This window comes from Pezoporus wallicus, unplaced genomic scaffold (genome assembly GCF_028554395.1).
Source record: "Pezoporus wallicus isolate ANWC-B61680 ecotype Strahan unplaced genomic scaffold, APGP_CSIRO_Pwel_v1 contig_2908, whole genome shotgun sequence".
In the NCBI taxonomy this organism is placed as follows: Eukaryota; Metazoa; Chordata; class Aves; order Psittaciformes; family Psittacidae; genus Pezoporus; species Pezoporus wallicus.
In genome coordinates this window covers 7,158,759-7,176,675 of record NW_026642179.1, presented here as the reverse complement: position 1 = coordinate 7,176,675, position 17,917 = coordinate 7,158,759, and positions in this window count along the sequence as shown.

The following is a 17,917-nucleotide window of genomic DNA, read 5'->3' as shown; positions in this document are numbered from 1 at the left end:
TTCCTATTCACAAGTGCCAGTGCAAAAACGAGGAACAGAAAATGAAGCTGAGAGAGGAGCAAATATAACACCTGTGAGATGTCAGCATGGCTTTGTATTGGCTGCATAAGTTCTGTCAATTTTCCTATAAATTGCATGGCAGGACTAATGAGAAGTGATGGCAAGTGGCATGAGGGTAAATGGAGTTGATCAAAAGTGATAGGCCATGAAGATTTCATGCACTGTTAAGCAGAAATTTGGTTAAATGCTTGTTTTCCCCTCCTCAGTACAGCAGTTGCCACCATGTGCTCTTACCACCAGGACAACAGGGAGAAGTAGGACTCAGGGCCTAAGTGTACAGAGCTTCAGTTGTGCTCTGAGCAATTTGTTTTCAAACACAACCAGAAATACCTGGAATTGTGGGGTTTCAATGGTTTTGTCTTTTTTTTTTTTTAATTCTGTTTTCCATACTCCTGCCGAGTACCCTGTCAAGCGGCAGCACATACTTCATACTGCATTATTTCCTCCATTTCATCTGGAACCTGCAGCTTTATAGCTGTGAGCTGCACTAATCCAGACACTCTCCTTTTACTGCTTAGTTTCACATCATCTTGAAATGATCTTTATTGAAATTGAATGTCTAGCAGCCTCTGCTATTCGAGTGTGATTTTCACAAACAATGGAATTACTTCTGTAATTCTGATCTTGGTTCTTGAAACACGCATAAATGTATCTACTGTGTATTTTTAGGACAAATTCACTTTCTCACTAAATCAGATTAAAATATGCTATTGATGAATTATGATAATGACATGGTAGATTTTTTAGCAGAAAATGAACCTATTTTAAATATAAATTTTGTAGACTTTTCAGAGAACTGATCTCTTTCCATAATGTTGAGAAAACCTACCATTTTATCTAACAGAAAATTCAGCCACAACTGGTAAAATAATTAAGAATTCCATTTCTGCATAATGTGCAGCAGGAAAAAAGCGACTTCAGTTTGTTTGCTTGAGTGAGTACACAGTTTTAAAAAATGGCATTGGCATCTATGAGCACAGAATCACATCCAGATCCAGTGCCCTTCCAAATGCAATCTCTTCTCAGCAAACATGCCCCTTGATAAAGACCCACCTCATGTCAAAATCACCTGGCAAGTCACAGTGCATCCCTAGCCTCATGAGAAGCACTCTGTTTTGTTCTCTTTGTTTATGCAAAATTTGCATGAGAGCAGAAGTGGTATGGTTGTGAGTGCTTTCTGCTTTGCACAGTAGGTAGATTTGCTGAGGGAAGGGATTAAGCCTGCTGTGAGAGCTGCTCTGTACAGGATAAAAACAATAGTTTGGCTGTGCCTTTGTGCACCACTCTCCTCACTTCTGTCCCCAGCCTTTAGAGGCCAGCTGCAGCCCGTTTTATTATCCAGTGAGGCTCATTGCCCAGGACGGTGATGCTAACACCATATAAATAAAGCAATAACAGGTAAAATCAGCAGGATGGGTGATGGAGAATATCCCCCCTCCCTTTAAAAAGCATCCGCAACTCTCACCTCAGCATCAGTCACCAGGAAAGCATCTCCCCTCCTGCTTCAATCTACTTTTAAACACACTGCATCAGTCAGAGGAGTTTGGCCGCTTTAAAGGACAGAGAACAGGTAGAGGAAAGGACTGCCCATCCCCAAATCAATCTTTCTCTGTCAGAGGGTACAGGATGCAATCTGAGGCAAACTGGAGAGGCAGGAGGGTGTTTTTAGACAGCAGGCTTGCTGGGGTAATATATGTATTTATTTATCCTTTTAGGCTTTGTTTGTAAAGAACCATGCTGGCTATATCTGTAAATATTTTAAATACTTCAGTTGGTGGTAGGCGTGGGAAGGGGATCTAAACAGGGATTCTGGGCATTTTCCTTGCTGTTCCTTCTGACACGTCAGTTCAGAGCTGCTGGTAACATAGCGACAGGCTGCAGTACTTCATTATTACAATCTGCTACCTTTTTAATATAGTATATGACATTTCAGTCAGACAGAGATCTTTGTCCTTAAACTGGCAGGAACTTTATGCCTTGCACTCAAGAACATCTCCTTGGTGGGTATGAGGACCAGGCGTGGCACACGCTGCCTGTGGTTACCTAGATACATCCAAGCATGACATTCAGGTGAAAGGCAACAATATATAAATACAAACAGTAAATTGCAAACAAGAACCAAGCCATCCTTTGCAATCTGGCAAAAACATTTCCTTGTTATGCAGTCTCCAGCAAGGGATCACAGAAGTGTCTTATTTGAGAAGAGAAAATCCAGAGTTCATTTGAAATTCCGTAGCAGAGCTGAGGTACCCCCTCTGGCTGGCATTTGCATTGCCTGTGCCATGAGGTTGTGGGTGAGGTGCTGACACCAAAAGCCGTAGATTGGCGCAGCTAGAGAGACACCAGGCTGCAACTGTGCTAACCAGGCAGGAGGCACAGGCAAGAGTGTACTTTTGGGATTGCAATGCAGGGAAAAAGAGCTTTGTAAATTCTGATTTAAAGGAATTATCTCCATGCCTAAGTATTTTCCTTAAGTATATTAGAGATTTCTGATTTCAGGCCTGTCTTCTTTGTGTGGCTTATCTTTTCTATTCCATTTTACTCTGCCTATGTGCCCATATTGGGAGCCAGCAATCAGAAAACCTAACTAAATCACAGAAATAGGAAAGTGTAATAATACGTATTGTTTACTGGAATCTCTGCATCTCAAGGTCTCTAAATAATATAAAAAAAACAGAAATAAAATCAGACCTGGAATGTAGACATTACTAATACTGTTTTTCCATGTGGGTAAACAGAGGCACAAGCAGTTACTAGCAATATGAGGCTTTCCTACCTCTGTTGGGCAGCAGTCCATCTGTAGCCAAGATGCTGTTCCACATGGATGAAAGTGGTAGGATTTATCTCCAAATAAGTAATCTCATTTCTAGATCCAAAAGGTCTGGGTTTGTTGGATTTTGCTTTCCTACTATAATAACACTGACAAGCCTGATGTTTCCTGTTACAGTCAGTTGTGATTTCAGTTTGAGGTACCAGCATGTCTGAGAAGGGAAGTCTAGCCTTTTGTGTGTTAGATGCTGATCAGCAGGGCTGCTGTTTACCCCAGAAGTAGCTACACAGGAGTAATAGGAGTAATGTGTGAAATCTTCATTGTTTACAGTGCCCTCTGTGTTATCCATCTTAAAGAGCTAGATAGGCTTTTGTTAATATTTCAGCAAAAATTGTATCTTAAAAGAAACAAATCTTTGATCAAAGCGTAAAATCACCTTATTAGATCTAAGCTGAATTAACAGATAGAAGTTGAATAAGAGGATGATTTTCAATACTCTCTGGTTTGTCTTGGTTAGAGTATTTTCCCTCAATAATTCATGTAATACAGCATCCATAATCTTCCTTTTATTAAGGTTAGAATATTTGCTTTAATGCTAGGTTTAATATGCCACATAGGGAAACTCTGGGGGTTCTGTGAACTAAATTGTTGACTATACTTTACTCCTTTATAATTCACTTAAACCATGGGCTGATTGTGAAAATAAAAGCCAGTCACCTTTACATTATACTGACACATGATGTTTGTAGCAGTGAAAAGAGAAAGGTAAAATCTTATCAGGATGAAGCTCAGGTAAAACATGATTCTGATCTGATTTGTGTGAATTATTCTACAGCAATGATTTAGGGGAAAATTTCCAAAAGTGCTCCAGTAATTAAGGAACATTTCACTTAATTTTTAAAAAACTCCAGGACCTGTGAGAGCATTATTTTCATTAGAAGTCTGTCAGACTTGGACTTTAAAGTCACTAAGGCCTATTGAAAAACAATTATTACATTTTCAGGAGCCTATTTTTCTCTCTAACACTCTTAGTTGTAATTCAGTCGGTTTTTAATGTGTTAAATTGCCTTAATACTGATATGAGTTTTACTCAATCAGTCTTTTGAACTATTGAGTTGATATTTGTGGGAAAGATGTAGGATTCTATGTTATTTAAATACTTCAAATTTATTGGATCTTTGATTACTTTTAAAAACAAAACAAAGGAATTGTTATTTGCTGTTAAAAAAGGTCTGTCACATGCAGCAAAACTAAACTCTCTGTGTACACCTCCACTACTGCATAAGACTGTCTCTCTTCAAATGAGTTGATGCGTGTAAGCAGCTTGTGCACTGTGTGCCCTGCTGCAATGCTGAGCAGCAAAGTCTCACAGAATCAGAGGTGGGTTTAGTCAAATCTTTGTATAATACAGGGTTATTCTATTTGCCAGCAGCATTGGGAACTCACATAAAGCTTCAAAATAGTCCAGGAGAGTGAGGCAGGGAGTTAATCCACTCTCCTTCCTCTATCCAGTCTCATTCTGGAGCAGAAGACAATGGAAATTTGGGTTATGGAGGCAGGATAATTGGCTAAGGACTCAATAATTTTTTTCAAAGCCTAAACTAAAGGTTTCATGAGGACATTATATATTCCCAAACAAAACTGTATTGTAGTCCAACAAGATGTCTGATTTCCACTTTTAAGAGGTGCTAGTTTTGAAACACAATTTAAGCAATAGCTGTGATAATGGGGATTGACCTTATTCACTGTCCTTAGGAAACACCCACTATTGCAGGCATGTAGATATTTGTGTTGCCAGCATCCTGACTGATCACTGGAGTACATTATAGCATGTGATATAGGCCGAGCAATGCTCTGAAAGTTAAGGCTTCATTTTAAGAGAGCACAGTAATTTTGCTGTTCTGGTTGCTATACAGGGTCATTATGTATCACATAGGAAAGGCTGAATTTGCTTACTGAGGTTCACTGTCTCTGAATGATGGAGTAGCAAGATACTGACTGCTGACCATGAATTAACTGATCCAACATACCTCTTGCCCAGTGGAGAGCTAGCAAGTACTGATAGACAGCATTTGTCTAAGAAGGGCATCATACAGTGAGAATATGCCTGGGAATCATGCTGTTTCCAGACGTGTTGAATATGCTTCTCATAGTGATTGGAAGTCACCAGTGTGTTGGTGGTCTGATGAATCTAGAAGTCAGCTAGGAAGCATGCAGGAGATATCAGGCAGCAGCCAAATGAAGAGCCATTGAATTTAGAGCTGACAAGACAGCTTGAGTCTGCTGTTCAAAACCAGGCTCCTACCATTTGTTACATTGCATAACAGAAGTTGGTTGGCAAATATCATCAAAGGATATGAAACAAACACCCAGTGCTTAAGAAGCTGGGTAGCTTCAGTGCTAAGGCTGTTTTCCACAGTTTTGCTTGTTGGGTATAAGATGAAGTAGAGTTTTCACCATTACAGCACTAAACTGTAATACTTTGCTGAGACCACTCTAGACTTTACGTCTCATTTTGTAACAGCTCTTTCCCTGACAATAAGTGCTTCCTGAGTTTAACTCCAGATGACAATCAAGCACCATGCATCCCTCCCCATGATGGAATGAGGGAGAGAATTGGAAGGATAAAAGTCAGAAAACTCATGGATCGAGATAAAGAAGGTCTCATGGGTAACACAAAAGTCACTTGTGCAAACAAATCAAAACAAGGAATTCATTCACCGCTTCCCATTGGCAGGCAGGTGTTCAGCCATCCCCAGGAAAGCAGGGCTCCATGGCATATAACAGTGACTTGGGAACACAAGCATCATCACTCCAAGCATTTCCTCCCTTCTTTCTTCTTCCCCTTAGTTTATATCTTGAGCAGACGCCATATGGCATGGAATATCCCATTGGTCAGTTAGAGTCATCTATCCCAGCTGTGTGTCCCCTCCCAGCTCCTTGTGCACTTCAGCCTACTCACTGATGGGGTGAGTTGAGAGGCAGAAAAGGCTTTGACTGTGTAAGCGCTGCTCAGCAGTGACTAAAGCATCCCTGCATTATCAATGCTGCTTCCAGCACAAATCTGAAGCACTGTCCCATAGGAGCTACTGTGAAGAAAATTAACTCTACCCCAGCCAAAACCATCACACCAAGGCAGTCTTGATCTAAAAATAGTGCTGTTCCTAAGGGAGGAAAAGAATGAGATATGAATGAAGTTTTGTTATTTTTAATGTATTATATTGATGTCTCAAGTAAAGGGGCATTTCTGACAGTACTTCTCCCACAGTTTTGCAAAAAATTACTTCCATTTTATTAACAATGACTGAAAGGAAGAAACAATTGCCTGTATTTTCTTTTCTGAGGCAACAGTTTCTCCTTCTGAAGTCCTTATAATGAATTGCCATTCTCTCTTCCTCTCCCAAACCAATTTGTTCATAGTTGCTACCTTTGGAAAAGAACACGTTTGAAGATTTAAATTTTTGACTCACAGGCCAGGACTTTAAAGTTGGGAGGCAAATAAATGAAAACAAACTTGAAAGATCCCTGATTTATTTTTCTTTATTTCTGTTTTCTCTTTTACAAAAATAAGAGCTAAAATAGCAGAATAAGCCAATGCTCCATGGAGTTTTAAAATTCTGCAAAAAGAACCAGAAGTTTCCCATCAGGAAACTGCCTAATTGTGAAACATTATACAGCTTCATAAAAAAAGAGTGTCTGCCTAACCACATGCACTGATAATTTGTATTCCACAGGGGAAAAGAAAAGACCTGTGCATCTCATAATTTGTTATCTAAGAAAATACAGCCTGTCAGTTAAAGGAAAGGAAACTGCTGTAGGTCACTTTGGGTACATTGCTGAGTCTTTCATTGATTCATAGCACAGCACTGAGCAAGGAACTTGATCTCTTTGCAGTCCAGTTTATATAACTATTTAAAAAGCGTAATGAAATCTTCCTCACAAGGGCTTTTTAATCCTTGTTGTTTATAAGATAACAGGACAAGGGACAGTCACTAGAGGATTTTCAAGTATAATTAGTATCCTAGGAGTAATAGAGGAATTCATGCTTAGGTGATACTCATGCAGCTAACTCTGTAGGCTATTTGAAAGTACCTAAATCTCCAGATTTCTGTCTAACAAACACTGCTGAGCAGTCCCAACCCACGGTAGCACATAGAACAGATAAAGAAAAAAATAAAAAAGATGTAAAGAGATGAAGATAAGGATAAAGGTATAAAGATAAAATGAAGATGATGAAGATGAAGATGAAGGTGAAGGTAAAGGTGAAGGTGAAGATGAAGATAGATAAGGACAAATCCTGCAAATTCCTTTGTTTGGGTCTTCAAGCTGTGCTGTGAGAAGTAAGGAAATGCCATTTTATCAAAATTAGAAGTGTTGAAACTGTTTTAACTCTTGACTGTCTTTCTGGGATACTCTTTAATTTGTTCCAGGATGTTGATATCAGGATTCTTGGATGTAATGCAGTATTTTGATAGTGTATCTGAATTCATTTGCTGTGAAGAAAGATGATATTTTTAAAATTTTCTCTTATAAATAACTGAAATTGTATTATACTGGAATATATTCATCATTGCTGCTAATTGCTCACCCAAGTAAACAAAATGGATAGACTAAATACTGTCCTTTTGGGGTAAATTGAAAGAGCAATTCAGCATTTGGGTACCAGGGATAGATGCAGCCTCACTCTAATGGGAAGTGGTGAACAGTACTACCATATGACTCTAGAGAGCACATGCAGGAGCAGCTGTCACTAATGGGTCTGGGGAGCCCAGATTCATCCAGCCCCATCTAAATTTGCATTTGGTGGCTCAGCTGGTGTGGTGTTGGCCACTGCCAGAAGCACTGGGAAGCATAAGGCTGAGCAGAAGGTGAACAGTATAGATGAGTGGGTTCTTGTGGGGCTGGCTGCCAGGACCGTCACCGGGGTACAAACAGATTATAGAAGGTTGTGTGCATGTGTTTGCATGGCAAAAATGAGAGCAGCAAGTGTTAGCAATACTTTGAGAAAAAGCCAAAAGCCTTTATTTCATTTTGCAAAAAATCAAAGTTTTCTTTTTAAACAAAGACTTTTTTTCCTCTTTCTGGAAAATTCGGCTTGAGGCATATTATAGGTGGCAAGTAATAAACTCAGTTTTCACTAGTTTCTCCATCTGTCATGAAGTTTTAAAGCTCTGCAACTGTATCTTTTTACAAGAGTTTCTTGCCCTTCATGGGAAGAGTTATTAAAAAAAAAAAAATATCATTAGAGAGATTAAGCTAATGTTTACATGAGTAATAGACAAGTTGAATTATACTTTTTTATTCTTTTTCCTTTGCAATTTTGGATCTTAATGATGAATTAAGTCTTCTATTTGAAATGAAGTGTGTCCCAATATATTCAAAGCACTCTGAAGAATAACTGCAGGATTGTCATGAAACTCTTTGCTTTCAAAACCACAGAACTTATACTCACTTCAAATTCAGATCACCTGTAAAATTCAGACCATCTCTTAAAATATTCTCACTACAAAATGGGTTTCAGATAATGAAAATATATGGAGCAAACATGGTATTTGAATTTTCATTGAGATTCATACTGCTTCCTTTTACAGCTCTCACTGTGAGGGTTAAGGACAGAGGATTTGTGCAGTTCTTCAGTGAAAGAAAACCTTTTATACACTGTAAACCTGTAATACAGTAAACAAACAAACAAATAAAAAGGGATCCCTGACTTTTTCAAGGAAGTTAGCCCATGTATGTGTAATGCTCCAGAATACCAGAAGTTGAATGAAACAAAAAAGGCAGTCACTAGAATGAATGTTTTAGACTTCTGTATTCCTCTAGCCTCTTTTTTCCTCTTCTTATGTGCATATATTTTTTCTTGGCATATCATTGTTAGTATTTTATACTAAAGTTTATGTTCTGCAAAATAAACCTGTTTTAGTATGTTTGATTCTATTAGTGAAATAGTTTATGTTCCCATGTTGTTTAACAGTAATGTAATCTTGCAACATCACTTGTGTTTATTTCCCTCAGACATGTAGCTATTCTCCAGAAAGATGCAAATATAATTTCTCTTGCATTTTATTAAAAATCCTGAAGTTCCTGTATTACATAGATCACCTTTGGTACTCCTTCTCATGAATCAAGCTGCTGGAAGTACCTTCCTTTATTAAAGATGTCTCTTTTTCCTTATTTTCTTTTTTCCCTCCTTCAGGGCCAACAGTGAATAATCTGTAGATGGTGGCATTTTAGTCCCAGTACCAGAGTAGTGGTTTTAATTCTTCAGAACTCCACTATTTGTTTTGTACTTAGGGTAATCAACAACTCTGGGTTTGGATGAAAGTTCAAGAACTAGGTTCCTGTGGATAAGTTAACAAAAGAGCCAATATTATATGGAATGAGTAAACATAGGAAAAGGACAAAACCAGAATGCTTTAAACTAGTCAGTCGCAGTCTTTGCAGCTTCATCAGGTAAGGTACTGCTGAGTACAGTCTCCTTGCTTAAATGAAATTATTGGACCCATGTAGAAAAGGAAAACAATTGTACTGCATTCCATACAGGGGCAACTGTAGGAGGGGTCTTTGACTGCAAAATGAAAATGCACCACAATCCCTTCTGGTGCATCCCTTCTGCTGCATCCCCCGATTCCAGCAGATGTCCTTCTAAGGGTGTGAATTTATCAGCCTGTCCAGTCATCTTGAAAAACTTTTGCAGATGTTTCTTTGATTGTGAGAGTTATTATTTGAAAAACGGATTGTCAGGTAATGTAGAAAGAGTGAGAGCACAGAAGTGTTATCAGAATAACAGCTGGTGATCTTTCTGAATTCCCTGTCATCCTAACTGCACCTTCTTGACCACTTAACGTCATGCTCATGTCCCAGACTGGCCAATGACATCAAATAAGGGATAGAGATTGTACTGTTTTTTGCTGGGATAGAATTTATTTTCTTTGTAGGAGCCTATGTGATGCTGTGTTTTGGATTTGTGGCCAAAACAGTATTGATAACACACCCATGTTGTAGCTATTGCTAAGCAGTGCTTACACAGCATCAAGACCTCCTCTGTTTCTCGTGCTGCCTTGCCAGTGAGTGGGTTAGAGGTGGGCAAGAAATGAGAAGGGAACACAGCCAGGACAACTGACCCATACTGACCTAAAGGGTATTCCATGCCACATGGCATCACTGTCAGCAATAAAGATGGCACAAAGAAAGAGAGGACATTCAGGTTGTGGCATTTGTCATCCCAAGTAACTGATATGAGTGATGAAGTCCAATTTTCCTGGAAGTGGCTGAACACCTGCCTTGCTTTTCTTGTATGTGCCACTTTGCTTCACTTATTAAACTGTTCTTTTCTTGACCCACAAGTTTTCTCACTTTCACTCTTCCTATTCTTTCTCTCATCACACCAGGTGGGGGCTGTGAGCAAGTGGCTGTATGGTGCTGAGCTGCTTACCGCTGTGAAACCACCACAGGCTTCCTTTACTATTGTGATCGGTTTCTAAGGCAATAGAGCAGTTGTATAAATGACACCCTCTCCTGGCCATTTTCCATGACGTATCCTAGATAGCAGCTAGTTTATCAGCTAGTAGAATATTTGGTCACATTAACAGCATGACCTGTTTTGCAGTGATTACAGAACAGACATCAGCCCCTGCAGCTGGCATTTCCAGTCTTCATTGTACATGGAAGTAGGCATATATTCATTGTGTCATCTAAGTAGGCAGTTTTATATTGAGTGTTAGTCTCAGCAGGTGATCCATCAGTCTTGGAAAAGTGGTCATGACCTCATATACTGTGATTTACATCAACCAGAGAGAATAAGTATATGCTGGAAAAAATTAAGGTCTTCATTGAAAAGGCTGTTTGTAGGCATCTGCTCTTCAAATCCTGTTGAAAAAAGGAATATGACCTGTGAATTTCTGAGAACACAAATTTGAAGAGTTCTGTGTAATTTGGAGGGAAAAACACATGTAGTTATTATTTTCTGATTTTGAAATGGGGAAAACTTGGTGCAGTGAAATAATTGTCACCAAGTGACCTAAGGTGTCAAGTGGTTTGATTTCTATCAATTTAGGCTACTTACAGATGCAAGAGGAGCTAATTCCAAATGTGTCTCTGAAGTGCAATCTGTGTAGCAGATTGAAGATCCTTACAGTGGCAACTTAGTTCTGTCAATTCCATAGCTGTGGTAGCAAAAGACAAAGGAGAAATGGCACTGGGCATAACAGCACAGTTTAAAACCTGCTGCTCCTGATGGTTTTTCAGTCCCTATTGCTGCTACTAGGAATGCTGTATCAGCAGTCAGTGGAGGATGCAGAAGCCTCCCTTGCTAAAGCAGAGTAGCATCATTAGTGTGATGCTGAGATAAACCTAGAGCCCATATTGCTGAGCAGAGGTCTCCTATACCTTTTGTCAGGACAACTGCCAGCTGTTGTCAAGAAAGCTGTGGGGTTGTTGGAGGTGCTTTTCAGAAACTTTCCATTTTGGGAGGATCAAGATGGAAACAAAGGAGAGAGATCTGTAGGACAAAATACCTATAGTGCCAGCGTACTCACTGGGAATGTAGCATATTCAGTTTCAACCCCCAAGGATCTTGTGTATCTAATGCAAATGCTCTAACTTGCTTGCTTATTTCTTTTAGAACCCTTGAAAACATCTTGGTTTTACCCTGATACATTGTAGGTCATCCTGCTGTAATCACTCAAAGGTGATCCTTCTTTGGTAAGGATAACCATTTTCCACCTACAGCTAAGTATAATAAGTATAAATGTATGTTATAAATTGAGTAAAGTGCTTATAATATTTTTTAGGAATATGAAGTGCTATGCTGGCATTTTATTAGATATTGATAACAGGATGTTGAAAGGTGAGTAAAGAGTGAAATTTCATCAAGCCCTGCTGGTGGACAGCAGGACTTGTTTCTCACTTGACTTTGGTTTCTGGTCTTGGTATTTGTGGATGAATACAGATAAGAAAGGTAAAGTAAATTAAATTGAAAAGGGGAAGATTCAACAACAAAAAATAAATTGAAAAGACCACAACCGCATTGAACAGGTGGCAGACATTTTCTGCTGTGATAAGTCTGAGGAGTGAGGAGGAACCTTCCCTCCTGGGTCATATTTAGCTCTGTTCTCCCTAATTCTGCTGTGCCCACTTGAAGTTGTTTCAGTGACTACCACTGCTTGACTAATTCATGCTTACCCAAAAGTATCCAACAAAACCTACTTTTCATGAAAATGTAGGAAAATAAGTAACAAATGTGACTGTCAGTTTAACAGAGAGTTTTATGTACTGTCTTTAAGGATTCAGTTCTAATCCAGGAGTTTTAGAAGGTGACATTTTAGGCAAATGTCACTCAGTATCTCATATTTCATGCAGTATTTAATATCTCTATTCAAAGGTTAAACCTACTGTTAGAAACAAATTGTATTTCCCAATGTGTTGCAGTGCTGGGAATGGTGTGCAGTTGTACTGAGATGTGGCAGCTGCCCCTAGGAAAGCTTCTATTCCTTCGAAGAACCTCTGTCTCCCAAACCTTCCTACTTTTGTTATGAAGAGATTTTTTTCCAAGAGACCAGTGTACTTCACTGTACTTCACAATGGTCGGTGTTTTAGAGAGAAGTATTTGTGTTCTCTCTATTGTCCAAATGAGGAATGCAGAAAAGAACAGAAAGCAGTACATGACACATAGAATGACAATGAGGAAGGTCGGCAATGCCCTTGATAAGAAACTTGATAAAGGCAGAAAAACTCCTCCTAGGAATGTTTCAAAATGTGCCAAAGCAAGCAGCCAACCAGAGAATCAATCAGGAGAGAAAATTATCTAGGTGTAAAAGGAATAAAAAGTGAAAAAAAAAAAAAATTTGCTGTTATGCCCCATTTTTCACTGTGGAGAGGTTTAACAAAGGATCCTGCGTTCAGGTACAAGTCTAAGAGCCTTTCACAAGATGAAAGATCAGCAGAAAAGATACTTAGAACAAATTTCTACAATTAATAATAACTGCTAATATTATTTCCAAAAACATATATCTAACTGTATCAGAAGACAGAGCATGTTAGGCTGATTTTTAAGACAGATTTCAGAAAAATATAGCTAAATAAATATGATTTCTGCAGTAGGAAAACTGGTAGACATAATAAAACAGGAATAGTTTCCTATGTATAAATATAAAATATTGGGGGAAAATCAACATGCTTGTAATGCACCACAGATGTGTTAGGTCCTTTGGAGCAGCAAAAAAACAAGGGATAAAAGGAGCCTGGTAAATACAGCATTTTTGACTTTCTGTTTGATTATCAAGTTTCTGAAAAGATACTGCAAAGGTAAATAAATGTTTTTCCGTTGATATTTTCACTCAAGAATCTTTTCTAGAGCTTGTGCTATTACACATATGCAAAAATTACCTGAAAGAAGGGGAAGTTAATGAGGTGATAAAGTTTGCTGCTGACACAATTAGTCATCATAGTAAAAATTATATCTGCCTAAAGTTTTACTGGACAGTCTATGACTCTGAGTTAGAGAAGCATGAAATGAAGTTCAGTGTTAACAAATGCAAGGTAATAAACATGCACAGAGAAAAGCCAATACATAAATACCCACCTAAGGATAATTTTAGGGGAAAAAAAAGTGATTAGACAGAATGCTTGGAAAATATCACAGTGCCATGGTGCAAAATGTTAGCATTCCATACATGGAATACATAGTGTAGTTACTGAAGAAGGAAATAGCAGGCATAAAAAAGGTGCAGAGAGCACATGTGATGGGACATAAAGAGAAGCTAAATAAATTAGGACTTTTCAGCTTGCAAAGAAAGAGCTGAAGGGAGGTGTGACACTCAGCAGAAGAGCTAGGCATGCTCTGATCTTTCCAAGAACAAACACAAGGAAATACTTTTGGAACTCATTTCTTTAGAACATCATAGGGATAAAAAAAACCCAAAACATTCTAAAGTTAGATAAATTTTTCTAATTTCATTCCTATCTCTACCAGTCTCTGCGTCCTTCTAGTGGGAACGGTTTTCTGATGGAATTAGGGAAATGCTGCAATGTTTTGAGTTAGTGACTGTAGTTCAGAAAAGCCTCCTTGTGTCTCATGTAAGAAGCATAGGTGAATTTCAGTCCTGTCCTGGTGGTGCAAAGGATGTACTGGAAATCTGGTAAGATCTTGTTGGAAGATGCAGACTTGTTGCTCACCACAGCAGAACACTGTAGAAAACGTGCCCTGAAAAAAAACACTTAAAACCAAACTCCACTCAAGTTCTTTCCTATATTATAAGACAAAGAGGATTTTTTTTTTTTTTCAATGTTGCATTAGAAACACAGTCATACATGGTACTGATGAGAAGTTTATCGACAACAAGAACTGGGAACTGTGGGGGAATGAAAGTTCATTTCTCAGTTATACCATTCCTTATTATTTATGAAAAAAGTTCCCTGATTAAGAAACCAGAACACTGCTTCCAAAAAAATTCTATCAGGAAAACCTTTGTTTCACAGCCTAACACCTTTGGAGTCTTACAAAGATACTGAAGGCCTCCAATAATCCACCCCAAATCTCATTTCTCTTTGTCACCTTTGTGCCCTTAATCCTATCATGCTCCAGCTACTAGTAATTAAACCTGTCAGTCAGGCAAATATTCTGACATGTTCTGAGTGAGAGAAAAGGTAGCAGACATCATGCTGAGGTGTTGCTAATATGGGGACCACAGACAACAGGTTCAAGCAGTGAATTTTATGACAAGAAGAGATGGTAAAGATGCTGAACTGTCAAGGGCACTGGCTAGTTAACAGGAGCTACAAACTGTCTTTTACATTATTAGTTTGAATTGGTTTTGATGTAGTATTACCTTTGTTGGTGCTAACAAAAATGGTTGCTAAGCATCTCAGGGATTGCATCAGGAATAAGATTAAGTTTAAACATATGGGGTAGGAGTGATGAGGATGGGGCAAGCAGAAAAGGCTTAAAAAAGCTTACTTTGCTACTTCCCGTGTCACTTATTCTGCAGAGAAAGAAATGACAGCCTTCACTTATTTCATTCTGGCACCTTTTCACTTGTGCTAAATTTGCTTTCTGAAATCATGCAGTAGCACCAGGAACATTGTCTTTAAATAGAGCAATTTTAAAGCTGAGCTCATTCTTAAGTACCTTGCTGAATCAGTACTCAAGTTTTCAGCTCCTACTCTTGGCCTTCAAAAATACATAGAATTGCAGTGCTAGTTTGATAAATTAAGTAAATATCCCAGGGAAGTGTGTAGTTCTGGACTTCTAAACAGTTGAATAGATTTTAAGCCATAAGCGTTATCTGTTCTGACTTGCCACTTCATCTCACTCACTGAATTTCATCCAGTCATTTCTGGTTTGAACCTAATAGCCTGTAAATGAGCTAGAACTTTTCTCCTGGGTAGATATGCAATCAAGGAAAACATTGGTTTTAAATTTATAGTGTATGGTTTTCAAAAAGTGTTTTCTCCGAATATCTCTATTTAAAAATCTGACAACAAAGCATCTCAGGATGTCACACTGTCTGGAGAAGGGAATTTCTACAAAATACTCATCTGACAATAAGGAGTGATGCAGAATATTAGTGAAAAAACCCTCCAACTTTATATTCAGTTCTTGCTCCAAAATTCCTAGAATCGTTCTAAGGGAAGCAAACTTATCTTATTCCAGATCTACTTTAAATCCCAAAATTACACAACTGTGTCTTAATTGCAGGTGATACGAGAATGCAGTTGTGTCGATAACTTTAGCTTCTTGAAACTAACAGTTTGAACTGTATTTCTTGACATGCAAGGGACAGCTAGAGTTATTTCAGTGGAAAAATGGAAAGATCCAAACCCAAGAACAGAACTAAAATGGAACTCCATTCTCAAAGCCTTCTCAAAGGCTCCTGCTTCTGAAATGTTTGTGTTAAAGTATATTAATACCCTCAGTGCTAGAGTCATGCAAAAAAGGAAGTCTTTATAGGACCAAATATTTTTTTGTCATTGAAAAGCCCATTGCACAAGTCAGGGGGAATTCACAGAGATTTTGTAAAACTTTTCTGTTACAGGGATGCCATCTGTGAGGTTAGGCTACCCTAACTTCTAACAGAACTAATGTACTGAAATTACTTATGGGCAACAGCCAAATGTAAAGAGAGTCCTTTAAATCTTGGCACATCCTACATACAGACAGGTGAGATAGTGAAAAACAGCCTGCTATCCTCTCTCCGTATGGGTGTGAGCTTCTCCTAAGGGAGGTGATTCTCCCATGCAGTCTCTCACTGTTTCTGGATCTACATTATACCCATTACATGTTCAAAGTGATCATGTCAGACCCCAGCATGCACTCTACAGCATGCCTTTTGCTAAGAGTTGAATGAAATCACAGTAGAGTTAAACTGCTAAGCATCTTTTTATCATGGAGATCACGAAAGTGCATTTTCTGTTCTGGCCAGCTCTAACACATGCAGAGGTTCCATGACAGCTTGAAAGCAGAATTTGAAAGGCTACTGGGCATGGAGGTGACATGAAAGAGGAAAAGAGGTGCTGAGATGGGGTGTGAAACCCGTTATCACAATGCCTGGAGTATCAGAGGTGCTAAAATCAAAGATGTAAGTGTATTGTTTACAGTGTGAAAGGCCAAACATAGGAGAGCACAGTGTATTTCAAAACTGTTTAAAGGAAGCCTGTGTGGTGTCGGCTTCTTCTCTGTTGAGGCTCTAGAGGAATCTTAGCAAAGGTCTCTGTTTCATGCCAGAAACGTTAAGAATGTTGTCCTGATGGCTTGACTCTACAGGAGAGCAATCTTTGTTAGCGTAGCTCCCAGTGTTGTGCAGCTGCTTCCTGCTAGTCTGGCTAGAAATGTCAGACCACATAAAGACCTGAGAATAAAACAGCCGCAGACAGGTTTTCTTTCATCTGGCTTTTCAATAGAGGCATTATTATATTTTAATATTTCCATTCATACTACCTGTGCTCACAGTAGACAGTATACAATTTTATCCCAAAGCACATCCTCTCTGTTGTGTTTTTTACCACAGTAGACTGAAGGACACACAATATGCTTTACATTTTATACCTGAAGTTGCATTTTCTATTGTCTTCCACAACTCAGTCTAAGAACCTTCAAAGGTTTGTGCAAATAAAGATGACTTTATTTTTCTTTGTCTTCCACCTTTATTTCCCTTCACCATCTTTCTCCTTTCTAAACCAAAAATATAAATAAACCAGACACTTTCACAGTGAAAAAAGTATGGACGTTAAATAAGTTTCTCAGAGTTTAGCTGCCTTCTTTCTGAAGGGTTTCTGATAGTTAAATAAGATTTGGCTTTATTCTTCTCACGATTCCTTTCAGTACATAAAGATAAATTTATGCTGAAAATTATTTTATTTTCTTTTCAATTTTGTGGCTTTTTCAAGAATAATCAGCCAGACTTATTAATTCACATATTTTCCTCAGCTGGCTGGAAGAATACCTAGCTGGTATCATTTCATTTATATTTCCCCTATTTCCCCATATAGTCTGCACTTCCATATTAGAATCTTTTTTCGTATCTGTGAACTTAACATAAAATTAAATGGTTTAGACCCAGATAAGGACAATAAATAATGTGTCAGAAACACAGAAGATTGCAAATACATTGGAAGAAGAGTTAACAAATTTCTTTTTTTTTTCTTTTTTTTTTTTTTTGCATACTGTAGTGAATTATACAGAATAAAAGACTATTGTGAAGACTTTTAGTAGGCTTGGTTTGTTTGGTTTGGTTTGGGCTTTTTTTCTCTGTTGTTTTCTACTCCCATCTAACCAGTCAGAGGCTAATCTAGAAAACAGAAGCTGATAGTGATTTTCCAAGCTCTGGTTATGTGAATGGCTAAGCCCACCCCATTGAAAAGGAAAAAAACAAACTGCAAATTACAAAGTTCTTTTCCCTGGATAATTTCGTTCAGGCAGCTTTTACTAACAAACGACTACACTTACCAAGATACTAGTCAAAGCATTCATTTACTCACAACCCTTAACAAGAAGCCCTGTGAGTGTTAGAAAGCCAGGCAGTGGTCAAGGAGGGGACAAAGGTCAAGGTCATCCTCTTCCACTGTGCTGTGGTGAAGCAGACCCTCAGT